This window comes from Peromyscus maniculatus, chromosome 4, assembly GCF_049852395.1.
Source record: "Peromyscus maniculatus bairdii isolate BWxNUB_F1_BW_parent chromosome 4, HU_Pman_BW_mat_3.1, whole genome shotgun sequence".
NCBI lineage: Eukaryota > Metazoa > Chordata > Mammalia > Rodentia > Cricetidae > Peromyscus > Peromyscus maniculatus.
This window is the reverse complement of record NC_134855.1, coordinates 11,083,878-11,096,979: the sequence shown is the minus strand read 5'-3', so window position 1 is coordinate 11,096,979 and position 13,102 is coordinate 11,083,878. Positions and strand designations below refer to the sequence as shown.

The following is a 13,102-nucleotide window of genomic DNA, read 5'->3' as shown; positions in this document are numbered from 1 at the left end:
CCAGCTGCCGGCTTCATCTGCAGGGCCAGCGGCTGCTCCTGGCTGGGACAGCGCTGAATTCTGGCCCGTGTGGGAAGGCAACGAGGCCCTGAGGCCAGAGCCCCAGCGAGCTGCAAGCGGCGCAACTCGCAAATCTATTAATTGCTTTGCCGTTTTGTTGGCTTAAGGATCACACATTCCCTAGAAAATGGGGGTGGGGAAAACAACAACAAAATCTGCCAGGGGAAAATGTGTTTACAACCCGTCAATCATTTGGGCGTTGCTGGCATCGAGGGGGCACTGTGAGCTCAGCACTCGAAAATTACAGTAGATTTTTGCCAAAAAGAAAACAAGGGGCGGGGGGCCTAGGCAAGAGTCCGCGGGAAAACGAGGTAGATGGCAGGGAGCGAGGAGTCAGCAGGGGAGAAATTCAGAGTAAGAGGTTGCATCCTTGCGGATCGTTTTCTCCTTGGAAAATAAATCTTCACCTGATATTATTAAGAAACTGCAGCTCTCTGAAACAAATGGAATCAATGCGCTTTATTTTCTTTTAAGAGTCCTCAGGAACCGAGGGGGGCTGATAGCCTGGGTATTAAAACCCGAAAATTAGATTTTATCAGGATTTCTGAACTCAGATTTCTCTGTCTTATTGAATTAGCGCCTTTCGGAGCTGGCCGGGCTGCCAACAGGCTCCTGCTGGAGTCTCGGGCTGCGCGCTCTCCCAGTCAGAAACTTGGCTCTGCCGGGCGCAGGGTCCCTGGGGATCGGGGTGGGGTGGGACCTGGAGGGGGGCAGTCCACAGGAGGTTTATTCTTCCACCCAGGCTGGACAAAGGGTAGAAGGGGTGCGTGAAACTTGCTTTTGAGGAGGAATCGGGAAGGAGAGGGGAGCCCCACCGCCCGAGATTACCTTCCCCCTTCGCCGTGTCTCCCTCCTCCCCCCTCACCGCCCTGGACTGCCCCGCGCTCACCGCTGCCTTAGTGGACGTCCGGGTTCAGGTGTCCCGGTGTCCCCAGCTCTGGGAAGAGAGCGTTCTCCAGACCTCTGGTTTCTCCCTGACGCCCTCTCAGCGGCTGGGGAGCCCCGAAAAGTTGGGCTGTTGGGGGCGGGGCAGAGCACCCAGCTCTAGGACGCGTGGCTGAGGCCGCCGCGGGTAAGTCCCCGAGGACGGGCGGGGCTAGCCTGCGACCCGCAGACACCGAGGAGTCTGGCTGAGTCCGCGCTGAGCTTGGGGCGCGTAGACAGTGGCGTGCACTGCACTCGGAGCATAAACCGCCGCTGCATTTTGCTTTTCCGAAGTTCGGTGCAAACCGCCGGCACAATTAATAATCACGCCTTTAATAAAGGCCAGGCCAGCATCCAGGCTGCCCCCTCATTTGATATCGCCTCTCTTAATTAAAAGACACCGAGCAAAGCTCCTTGGAATTATTTGCATTCTTTTGCCCGGCGCGCAGCTGCTCCGTAGGGACCCTGACGCCGCTAGCCCCCAGCCCGTACCCACAACTTACTCCGAAGCTGACAGACCCGAGATCCGGCTCCCGCCTTCCCGCGCCTCTGCTCCCCCAAGAGTGTGACTTCACACTGTGGTGGAGCTCCCCTCTCCACCTGCCGACCCTCTTCCACAGCACCAAAGGAAGTTTCTAGCCTGCCTGGCCAAGAGTTCTCCGTGCGCCTTTAGAGCCCGGAGCCGACTTAAATTAGGGAAGGGGAAAGGCGGCGGAGAAAGGTTAATTTACTTTTCATGAACACAAGTAAGCAGGCGTTCTTGCAACGGTCCATCCCCTCCCCACACAGGCGCACAGGATGGAAAATGATGGGCTGGGTGGCGGGGAGCCCAGAGGGAAGACGAGCTACTCTACTTCTTAAAGATGCTGCACCGGGCGCGCGCACACACCCCTCTTCCGCGGCTCCAGTCCTCCGCTAGTAGCAGCCACCACCGAATAACTTTGCATCCTAGCCTCGGCTGGTTGGCCTGGAGTGACTCCCCGGCCCAGGGAGAACTAGCATCGTCACCTAAGCCTTTTCAAAATGAAAGCACCCTGGGCGAAGCTGCGGCGCCTCGGTCCCTGCCCGCCGCCCCGGCGCTCCCGGTTCGCCTTACCCCGGCTCGGAGCAGCTTCCCGAAGCGAGCCCCGAGAGGCCGGAGACCGCCACCCTCTGGTGGGTGCTGGGTGGGCTCACTCCTGCCCCGCGCCGCCGCTGCGGTGGCCGCCGTCAGATCGGGGCTAGGAAGCCCTCGGGCCGCCAGGGGGCCCGCCCGCAGCCGTCCGGGAGACGCCGGCCAGGGGAGGGGGCCAACTGCGCCGCCCGCATAGCCCGCCCGGGCCGAGCGGGAGGTCGCTGCTAACAAGTGCAAACTTTTGGGGGCCCCTGGGCAGCCAGGGGAGGACCGGCACGCGCGCCCCACTCAGCCCCCGGCCCGGGTGGGCTTCGCCGCTGCTGGTCCAGGCGCCCGAGCATCCCCCTGGCGCGGCGCCGGCCAGATGGCGGGGCGCCTCACCGCCCCCCTGCACTCCGCTCCAAGTTAATGCCGAGGCTAAATCCTCTTGCCATCACTCACGGTCACCATCGGGGCTTTTATCTCCCGGTCTGATCCGGGCTGCGTAACTTCCTCTGTGTGGCTTTAACACACCATCCCACCACGGAGCAACGGTCTTCTTAAAGGTGCAGGAAGGAAATACTGCGAGGCTCCGGGGAAGAGCCTCGGCCCGGGGAGGGGCGCGGCGAGCAGGGGCGTCCCGGCGGGCCCTTGGCCAGAATGGCCCTAGCAGGGGGCCGCCGGAGTGAGCCTGCTGTGGGGGGTCGCTGCCTACACATCGCCTGGCGGCCGGGGGACCAAGCGGTCCCTGAGCTCGGGGTGCATCCTCAGCAGACTCGGGTCAGGCACAGTAGAGCGGCATCTCCCTTCTTCCCAACTGTGGGGCCTGACTCGGTGCCAGCGCCCAGGGGTGTGGGGGCTGCCCCATCGGCACCAGGGAGGGGGCCAAGTGAGTCAGCCCCCACCCCCCACAGCCAGGGCTCTAGGTTGCTGGCTCCTTGGTCTCTGTCTCTTTCTCTCTCTGTGAAGCGCTGCCACCCAGAAGGCCCTGAGCAGTGGGTAAAGGGGTGGGTGGGTGGATTTGGGGAGCTGGGGAGGGGGAGCGCTCTGAGCGCACAACCAAAGCCTGAATACCAGCTGACACATCGCCGCCTCCAGCCTGATGGGCCCTGCTTTTGACGGAGAAGCCAAGCCAGCTCTGCAGGGAGCGCAGAGTAGGGGGGCAGGAGGGCCCTTGCTCAGGAGCTCTCAGCTTCCCTGGGGCAGGCCTGGGAGGACCACGTGGGAGGACTCCTGCAGAGGCCAGGCAGAGGCCACTGAGTTTGGCAGCGCTGGGGCAGCCCTGTGCTCTCTTCAGCCCCCTGGAGGCTTCCTGCCAGGCTGCCTCCAGGCCTGTAGGAGTGCATCCTGCTCTTCCCAGGGGCGCTTGTGGGTCTTTTTGGGTGCTCCTGGCTTCCTTGGGGTGGGTTCTTGCTGCAGTATTCACACAGAGATGTCATTTGGATGCATCAAGAACAAAGGGAGGGCTTGGGGGGGAGATGGGGCGTGGGTGGGGGAGACAGAGAAGGAGAGAAAGAGAAGGAGGGAGGGAGAGGAGAGGAGAGGAGAGGAGAGAGGGAGGGAGGGAGAGAGAGAGAGAGAGAGAGAGAGAGAGAGAGAGAGAGAGAGAGAGAGAGAGAGAGAGAGAGAGAGACTGGTCCAAGGTCACAGAGGGTGTCAGAATAGATAGGAGCAAGATAGGCTTGCACCTCAGTGCCCCACCCCGATGCCAACACTCACATCCACTTTAGCCCTTCCCTGTTCTCGGCATCCCCCCTAAATCTCCAGAGGGTTGTTGTGTTGGTTAACATTTGTAACATCTTGGGACAAAGCAGGCAGAAGATGCAGAATTGGAGATTATCATTAGTAATAATAACGATGATAATGACAAACATTTATTGGACACCTTCTGTGTCAGACTCCATGCTCAGCAGCCTGTGTGTGTTGGTCCCTAATTCTTCTTGAAGCCCTGTGACCAACCCCTGTTAGCAAAATGTCAACCTGGAGCTCAGAGACCTTAAATAACCTGGCCAAGGTCACACAACTAAGCATGATTTTGTCTTGAGAGGTAGATCTCAGGTTCTTAGTTGGTGTTCCGCCACTGGCTGACTTGCTGGTAAATGTGTGGTATGGCACAAGTAGCTTCACAGCCTCAGTTTCCCCATCTGTAAAGTGTGAATGGCAAGACTTTCCTTTCCCGAGTGCCTACTTGAACATGTCCTCAGGTTTCCGAGAAGAGCCACTCCACCATGCTGATGCCGGACAGCGCCCCCCTCCCCAGCACACACCTACTCCCTGCCTGGCCTCAATGTCTCCAACTGGAGGAAACTCCTTGGAGGGAGGAGGCAGATCACAGCCTCTTGGGTTATAAGCCTTTGTGCCTCAGGCAGCAGCGAAGGGCACACCGTGGGGCTTCTGCCCAGGGTGAGTGATGACCCAGCAGGTCTTTGGCCTGCTGTCACCCCAGGCAGGGCCATCCATCCCCAGCAGGGCCCTGCTGCTACAGAAGACAGTGACTGGACACTGTCAGGATCAGCCAGTAAGGCATGCAGGAGGCTGCTTCTAATTCCCAGTCCCTCTGAACACCGTGAAGGGATCCTGGGCTGGTCCTGACAGTGGGTTCCAGGATAGCCCTTGTGACCCATACATGCAAAGATCTTGCCACTAAAATTACAGCACAGTGGAAGTCCAAGTGAGCTCTGTCGGGATATTGGATTTTCTGGGCTCCCCGCCTAACTCCCAGCTGCATGCCTTTGGGGGAGAACTCTTCCTTGCTCTTAGCCTCAGTTTCCCCATCTGTGTGAAAAAAGGATTGGTCTGGGCATGCAGTCCCTGCTCTGCCATCCTGAACTGGCCACCTTCCACAGCAGCCTCCAGGGGAAGGCATTCCTTTCAAAGGATAATAGAGTGCCCAGGAATGAATAGGATTCCAGCCATGTAGGGACCAGGTGGCCCGGCCCCGTTCATTTCTAAACTGCATTAAGGTGCTTTCTGACAAATGACCTTTCACTGGCAGAGAAAAGCAGCTGAGCACCAGGGGCAGAAAAGTGTTAATGAACACCCCCACCAGAATCATCGATGACTCCCCTCTCTCTCCAGAGGCCTAATCATCTTCATTGGTGGGACTTTGCCTTCAGTGGACTGTTGTAATTTGAATTGTGTATGTGAAAATCTGTTATCGAGAGGCATCACAGAATAATGCACTGATATTACGGCACCTGCCTTTATTTTTAAAAAAGGATTTGTGTCTAAGCGTTTATGTGTGTGCGTCTGTTTATGTCACACACAAAGAGAGAAGCTATACAAAGACTCTGAAGACATCTATCAGTCCATAAACAGGGGAGATGGGGAAAATGACATGCTTTGTTACAGATATTTGCCAATGTCTTCCAAATCCTTTGCAATCAGGAAGTAAACAGAGAATCAAGGAGTAACCGGAAATTATAAAGTCACATGGGAAAATAAGCTCCCAGCTCTGCAGTGAGAGGTGATAGATGAGGTCCCGCCCTCTGGGGATCTCAGAGAGAAGACAAGTCCCAGCACAGACAGACAGAAGGAGGGACAGGTCAAAGGAACTCATGCCACAGAAGGAAGTCAAGCCCCAGCTCAGAAGCTGCCCCTTCCCTGTTCTGGCCACACCCACAGTCACTGCATTCTTTATGCCAGACCAAAATCTGGATTCTTCAAGAAACCCTTTGTCCCTTTGACCTTGAGCAGTTGAGATAGAGATGTGAACCGGTGGCAGCTGCCTGGGCCCCATCCAGGGCCATTTAGGGGTTTTGAGACATCCCAGGGTCTCCTGCTTCTACAGCTCAGGTTGATGCAAGAGAAGGGAGAACAGGACTACTCCCAGGGCATTCCCCAAGGTGATGCCTCCAGACAGCAGCAGCAACTGCAAGAAGCATTCAGCTCCTCCCTGCCCCTTCTCAGCTATAATCTCTAGATCATACTCCCATTAATTATTATTACCGTATTAATCATACATGTGATTAATTCAGTAATGGTGATTCATAATTGATTGCATTTTATATGGCGCCTTTCATCCACACATCTCCCAAGATGTGCACAGCCTATAACAAGGCTCACATAGAGCAGGACGTGTTCTTAGCTCGTCTGCATTTTGTTGAATAAACTTCTCTTTGCAAAGGCTGGGGGCCAATAGTCTTTGGGTGGACTGGGCTTGCCAGCCAGCCCTACTCCTTGCCCATTTCCCTGAGTACTGGTACCCTGCCTTGCCTGGTGTTGCCTATGTTCTGGGAGTCCGGTAGACTGTAGTCTTTGGCAGGCAAGTCCATCTGAGGCTGGACCAGACCAGCCTTCCTCTACAGAAGGCGTGCTACAAAAGTGGCTCTGGATCAGGGCTCTGGAGCTAAGCTTTCTGCTAATGAGCTGTGTGACCTTGAGCAAGCTGCTTCCTTCCTGCCTCGATTTGCCTAAATTACTGTGGCATTAATCATATTCTCTGTCTCTCTGGACAGCTAAAACCAATTAAACACCTAGAACCTGCTGTATAGGAACCTTAAGCTTGTGGCATATATATAACCAGACTTCACATTTTTTTTCTGGGTCTCCCTCAATTTTCTCACCTTTAAAATGAGATGATGGAGCCAGAGAGATGGATCAGCAGTTAAGAGAGCATATTGCTCTTACAAAGGACTTGAGTTTGGTTCCCAGCACCTACTTTAGGCAGCTCACAATCACTTATAACTCCAGCTCCAGGGGAAGCCAATGTCCTCTTCTGCCCTCTGCAGGTACCTATACTCATATAAACACACCTACACACACACACCCACCCCACACCCACACATGCACGCACATATGCACCACACATTCACACACTTGAGAATAAAATCAAAAAATGGGATGGTAGGTCCACTTCAGGAGCTCCTCTGAGATCCGAAAGGAACCCTGACAACAGAAGCAGTTGGGATTTTGAGGACTGAGAGTTAGGCACCCTGGGCTCACAATCTTGTTTGCCATTTTCTAGTTTTGTGACCTTGAGCCAAGGACACATCTTGTCTAGTCTCAGGCATCCAAAGACCTAAGCTTGATGTAAGGTTTTAATAAGCAAATACTTGAAGTCTTTTGGCTTCCAGAAGCGATTAGCATGGAGCGACACTGCCATTTTTCACCCAGGCAGACACATGATAGTTTACTGATGGTCTCCATCTCTATCCTGCCGATAGGTAAGATAGATCAGCATTCTCCCCCTTGTCTAGATGAGAGCACTGAGGTTCAAGACTCAGTCCTTGGTTCCTTAGTGAGGGCAGGGCCCCATTGGAACCCTGGGTTCACTGACACTTGGTTTTGGTCTGCGTTTATTATTCTAGTACTTTCTTCTTGGTAACTTGGGGAGGAAGCTTGCATGGCGGTCTCCAGTTGCCAGCAGAGCATATAAGGGACCTGGAGAAGTGTGGTGCCTCCTGAAGAGCATGTACCAAAGGAGCCCTTGGGCAGCTCAGAACAGGCTGTAGATGGATGAGAATATGCCCAGCTGCCTGCCTTTGGCACTGGGTCTCTTCCCCGAGAAGTCTGATCAGGATCCCTGTAATGGGGTGGTGGTGGTCAGAATGTCACCTTCCCTAACTCCAGGCAACACTGCAGGGAGAAGAGATTGGTGGAGCCCAGTCTAGGAGGAAGATCCCGAGGCCCCTGCAGACAAATTGCTGGACTCCTTCCAGAAAGATGAAGCCCAGGCATGCCCTGCCCACCTCCATCCCAGAGACTAGCAGAGAACCAGGGCTCCTCAGCCGCTGCAGATCTTGCTTGTGAAGCCTCATTGTGGGGACCAAGTGATATTCACATCCACGAGCCAGGAGTTGAGGATTCGTTGGGGTCTTGGGACAAGATGCACAGAGCCCTTGTACCAGAGAGCAGGTGACTGCCTGGCCTCACTAGGTTGTACCTCAAAAGGCTTCTCTCTGTAGGCAAATCTGGGATCCTAGCTGAGCACTTACTATGTGTGGCATCCTGCTGGGCCCCAGAGATGACAGAACCACAGCTTAGGGAGACTATCCACGCTGTCCACATATCATACAAAGGGTGACTAAGCATCTATTATGTGCCAGACAAAGGTCAATCTAGAGAGGTGATAGAGCACACACACACACACACACACACACACACACACACACACACACACACACACACACACAAATAGGGTTACATCAAGCAATCTTAGCCATGCAGCCCATGTGTTCTCCAGCCCTGATATCTCCTCGTTCTCGGATCAGCAAATGAATTCCCATCATCTGTCTGTCCCTCCTTCATCTGTCTGTCCCTCTCTCATCTGAGGCTGTTTCTGCTGACCCTCAGCCTGGGGAGCAGAAGCTTGCCTTGCTTCCATCCTTCCTGCCTCTTGGAAGACGTGCAGGACCCTACTAGGGTTGCCTGGCTGTAGAGCTGTTTGCAGGCGATCAGGTGGGAAGACAAAGCATGCCAGCAAGGTGGGGTGGAGAAGGACCCAGGAGGAACCGCAATCTCACTGAGAATATGCTGCCTCCCGCTCACCCCAGCCCCACCTCTACACCTAGAGGAAAGTGGGTTTTTTCCTTATGGAGCAGGTGATCTGGGCCAGGATGGTATAGCAGATGTGCCCTTCCCCTCAGACATGTGCTGATCACAAAATAATTGACCCAGTTATAGAAATACCAGCTCTGCACCTTGGTCCTCTAACGAGGACTATGGGGGTCCAGCCCCTCGATAGTCCCCTCCCAGGGTCCGCGGAAGGCTCTATCAACCAGCAGAGAATCTTTAGGGTCGGTAAATCAGTCTACGCACTCAGAGTTCTTTGATCCATTCGCTTTAATTCCTCTGGCATAACATCCTTTATACACAGCTACAGTTCTGTTCTTATGTCTAGCTCCTTTCTTGCCTGATTTCTCTCTATATTTATCTACTGTCCCCTCTATGTTCTATCTTAATTCCTTCATATAGTTCTGCCCCTTCTAGGTTCTCATCCATCTTGTTCCTTCCCATATCATCTCCTCTCCCGTCTCCTTCTCCCTCATCTGGCTCTTCCTCATCTTCCATCTCGTTCCTGTCGTACTCTCCTGTAGCCCTTCAATCTACTTCTTCCCCATCTCAGTTCGTTCCTCTCCAGTTCTTACCCATCTCGTTCTTCCATTTTCTTCTCTCTTCCTCTCCTGTCCTCTGCTTTACAGTTATATATCTCCCCAAAATCACGATCCTCCCCTCCACCCAGGACACTCAGCCTGAACTTCCTCAGGCAGTGATTGTCCGCTATCAGGATCAAATGGAGGGTTGATAAGAATTACAAAGAGGGGCACTAGTTGTTAATTACCATTTGTGACCCAAAGGGGAAGTGACTAATGAATTAACTAAAGGCTAAATATGGGTAACATCTAAGAAGAGGGATCTTACGTGTACAACTATAACCTTAAATGTGTTTGGTAAAGGATGTTAAAAATCTATAAGTTGCTAGGTCAATGGGAGAAAATAAAACTGTCTTCTTTTTTCCTGTGGCTCCTATCTGTTCAAGCTGTCTGCCGTTTACTGCAGGGTGGGGGAAAGTGTGCTCAGTCTCTAGGCAACCTGTGTACAGCTAGATGCCTCTGGTGATACAGGGAGGTTTGAACTGGGAGTTCTGGCTGAGCATAGCTGTTAGCACAGAAGTTTATCTAAATATTCCTAGAAGTGGTTAGGTAAGTAGTTAGAGGTCTATAAAGTTAGTAAGGCTGTAAGAAAGAAGGGCCTAAGCTAAATTGTGTAAAACTATTACTTAGTGTCCACCTGGCCTAGGCGGCGTCCTCTTGTGAATTTACTGTAAGTCAGGAGACTTGTACGTGGGCTGCTATCACTTGTTAGTCCTTGGAAGTTGGGCGCCCCCCTGGGTGGTGTCTCCTTGTGGAATTTAAGTCAGGAGACTTTCAGGTGGGCTGTTATCATTGTTAGTCTTTGGCAGTTGGGCGTCCACTTGGGTGGTGTTTCCTGTAGTCCTTGAAAGTGGCTAAGGGAGATAACTGGTTCCAGAGAAAGCCTTTCCTGAGGCTGTTCTCCAAATACCTGGAATGTGTATGTCCAGAGAGTGATCAGTCTACACTGTTAGTCCTTCTTAGGGGAAAGTCAATTGGGAAAACTATGAAGGCACACATGATTTTCATAACAGAATACAGCTGATATATAACAAGCCAAGTAACACCAAAAACTCCTTGGGATTTGGCTTCCTCTGGAGGAATTCCCTGATCCCTCCAGGTAGTGACTTTGCCATAACCAGCTGAGTTCTTATGATATATTTCTGCAGCCCGCAAGAGTCCTCTCCTTCCTGCTCTGCTGGGGAGCACCCACAGCACCCACAGCACCTCCACACCGACACTCACCCCGTTTTCCCCAATCACTGGCAGTGTTTGAAGAGCCCCAAGTAGGCCTCAAGCACAAAGCACCCATGAGCAAGCATGCTGTCTTCTGCAGAGGAACCACTTGAGGTGGGCAAGCTGAGCAACCCCTGAACAAAGGATGCCGCAGATGCTAAAGGCACCCCCAGGGAGAGAAACATTCAGAAAGGCATCCTCCGGCAGTCTCCTTCTTGATCTCTCTCTCTTTCTCACTCACTCACACTCTTTGTCCCAAGCAACACTTTCCTCATTAAATTGTCCACTATGAGGCCACCCCTGGCTCCTTGCCCCATCAAAGTGCTGGGATGCAGGAGCCCTTTGTCTTCAGACTTTGCCCTCTGACTCCTGCCCAAGGGGCAGATGGTGACATTGCCCTGAATGACACATCAGCAGTCCTGGCTGTGAAGCCCTGAGACAGTGTCCATCTTGCCTCATTTTGCCCTGGGCCCATCTTCGCTGCTCAGAGGAAGGGGTTAGGGTGGGACCACCCGAGGGTGGCAGGTACTATTGCTTTGGAAGCTCTAGCTGTTCATATTCAATTTCTTGCTTAATGGCCCCTGGCCTAATGCACGGAGACAACTGAAGCCAGTGGTCTCTCTCCCTCTGCTGGCTTTGGTGGGCTTTACTTGTGATCTCTCTCTGGTCCACATTTAACTCACACTACCTCTGTTTCCATGGGGGTCCTCCCATCCTTGGGGTCCTTATTGCCTTTCCCCATGGCTGGGGCTCCTCACTGACCCTGTTTCCTCTTGATTCTCACACGGGCTCCTGTCTCCTTCATTCAGTAAATCTAGGTAGAAGTTGGCAAAGAGCCAATGGCCATCTGACCCAACACTTTGCTTTTGCAGCTGAATGAGAGTTAGAAGGACATGGTTCCTGACATCCCCTTCCCACCCCTATGGGGACTCCTGAGGTTTTATTAATCTGGAAACAGCGGGGAGCTCTGGGCTTGCACTCCCTCACCTCATCAAGGCCATGAGACTCTTTGAGCACACTTACAGCAAGCTTGGCATTGATAGGTGGGACCCCAGGGGCCAGAAAATAGCTTGGACTCCCTTTATTTATCCCTGTGGTCTCAGGCTGCCTGCTGTACCTCAGTTTCCTATCAGTGCTATGGGAACTGCAGCAGCCCCCCCCCCCACTTGCTGGGAGGACCAAACCATGAACTCGCTGCTGTATTCTGGGGTCTCTCTTCCAGTGCTATCAGGCTGCATGCAGGCAGCAGGATGATTCTCCACTCTCAAGGGCATGCCCAGCGTGGACAGCAGACTCTTGGGGTTCTCTCTGGCCACAGAGGGGAAAGCCCCCTCTGGTTTGACTTCCTCAGGCAACAAACTAAGACAGCCCTGGAAGCCAATGGCAGTGAAGCAGTTTCATGAAAAAGTGGGTGAGGACCTCTGAGCATCTCTTCCTACCCACGTTCACCTGGTGTCCCAGGCCAGCTGGAGTCACTGTGATGCCAGAAGCGACACCCTCCCTTTCCTTCTGTCCCCATTCCAAACAACAGGTTGAGGACTAGACCCTGACACAGGCACCCATATTTGCTCTCACTTTGTGGACTGGGAAACTGAGGCTCAAGAGGCAAACACTTGCCCCAAGTCCTGTACTGAGATCCACCCCCAGTCCAGTGACCTCACAGTTGCTACCTGATCCCTCTTGGTTCCCGCCAGCACCCCAGGCCAGCTGTAGTCTCTCTCACCACAGTCTACACCCTGGAGTTGTCAGGCCCCTGGCTGAGTCCCTAGCTCCTTCTGGGGCCTTGGATCTTCATGGCCAAGGGAGGGGGTGGGGCAGGGAGACTTGGGGTCCTTCCAGCTTAACATTTCTGGATTTTCTGGCACTTCCTGGGGCCAGCCTGAGTGACAGGTCCCCAAGGAGGGAGAAGAGCACAGGGAGGCTGGTTAGAAGCCTGACATTAACAAACGGGGAGCTCAGCACAGGAGAGGCCAGAGGGTGGAGAGCCGTGTGTGTGAGGAGGCCGCCAGGGACAATGAGGCGCCAGGTAGGGAGGCCTGAAGGGCTGATTGTGGCTTTGATTTTCTTTTTAATTGTTTGCCAGAAAGAGCTCCAGAAATGCCATTACAGAGATTCTCTAAGAAGGACTCTCCTTTCGAGGCTCAATGACCAAGCATGCACCACGAGACTGCTGCATGTCTGTGGGGGCTCAGGAACCCAAGGGTGAGACTGGAACTCCTCAGCAGGTGCCACAGGACATTTTTCAGAGGGGACCCATTGCCAGAAGCCATCCACACACAAAGCTGCAGCTCCTCTGGGGTCCCTGTACCAATAAATAAAAACAGAGTACGCCAACATTTCAGCACTTGGAGGGCTGTATGTCAGGCTCTGTGTTAGGGCTCGAGACACAAACCCACATCAGTTCAAAGGGCTTCTAAGGCACACCCCTGTGTGGAGAGACAGACAAGGTGGAACACATGGGCTTCTGGGCAGCCACGGGGAGTCTGGTGGAGCCCCACTGCCTAGCCCTGGCAGAGCCACCCTCCCAGACTAGCCAGGGCTATTAATATCCTGCTGAGTCAGGGGGCTCTTGAGTTTCAGCTGAAGATGCACAGAGAGCACGTTAGATATTCTTGACTCCTGACCTACCCCCACCCTTTCCACCTGCTCACCCCTGCCAGCATCTATGGGAAATAGTGGGTGCTGATGGAAAGTGGTGGGGCCTTGGAAGACAGGG

At 53.6% G+C, this 13,102-nt stretch overlaps 1 protein-coding gene across 6 annotated transcripts in view; it reads right to left on the bottom strand.

Annotated features, from left to right (window-relative positions):
- Ntng2 (netrin G2) overlaps positions 1-2,640 on the bottom strand; it is a 62,580-nt gene extending 59,940 nt beyond the window's left edge. For 3 of the 6 annotated variants that reach the window (XM_076569092.1, XM_076569093.1, XM_076569094.1), the window contains exon 1: positions 2,081-2,640. The gene's annotated coding sequence lies outside the window, so the exon portion shown is untranslated. Of the gene's footprint in view, positions 1-949; positions 1,678-2,080 lie in introns of those variants that run through there. The other 3 variants (XM_076569095.1, XM_006983374.4, XM_016001909.3) reach the window with 2 other exon arrangements.
- Between the last annotated feature and the right edge of the window lie 10,462 nt (positions 2,641-13,102).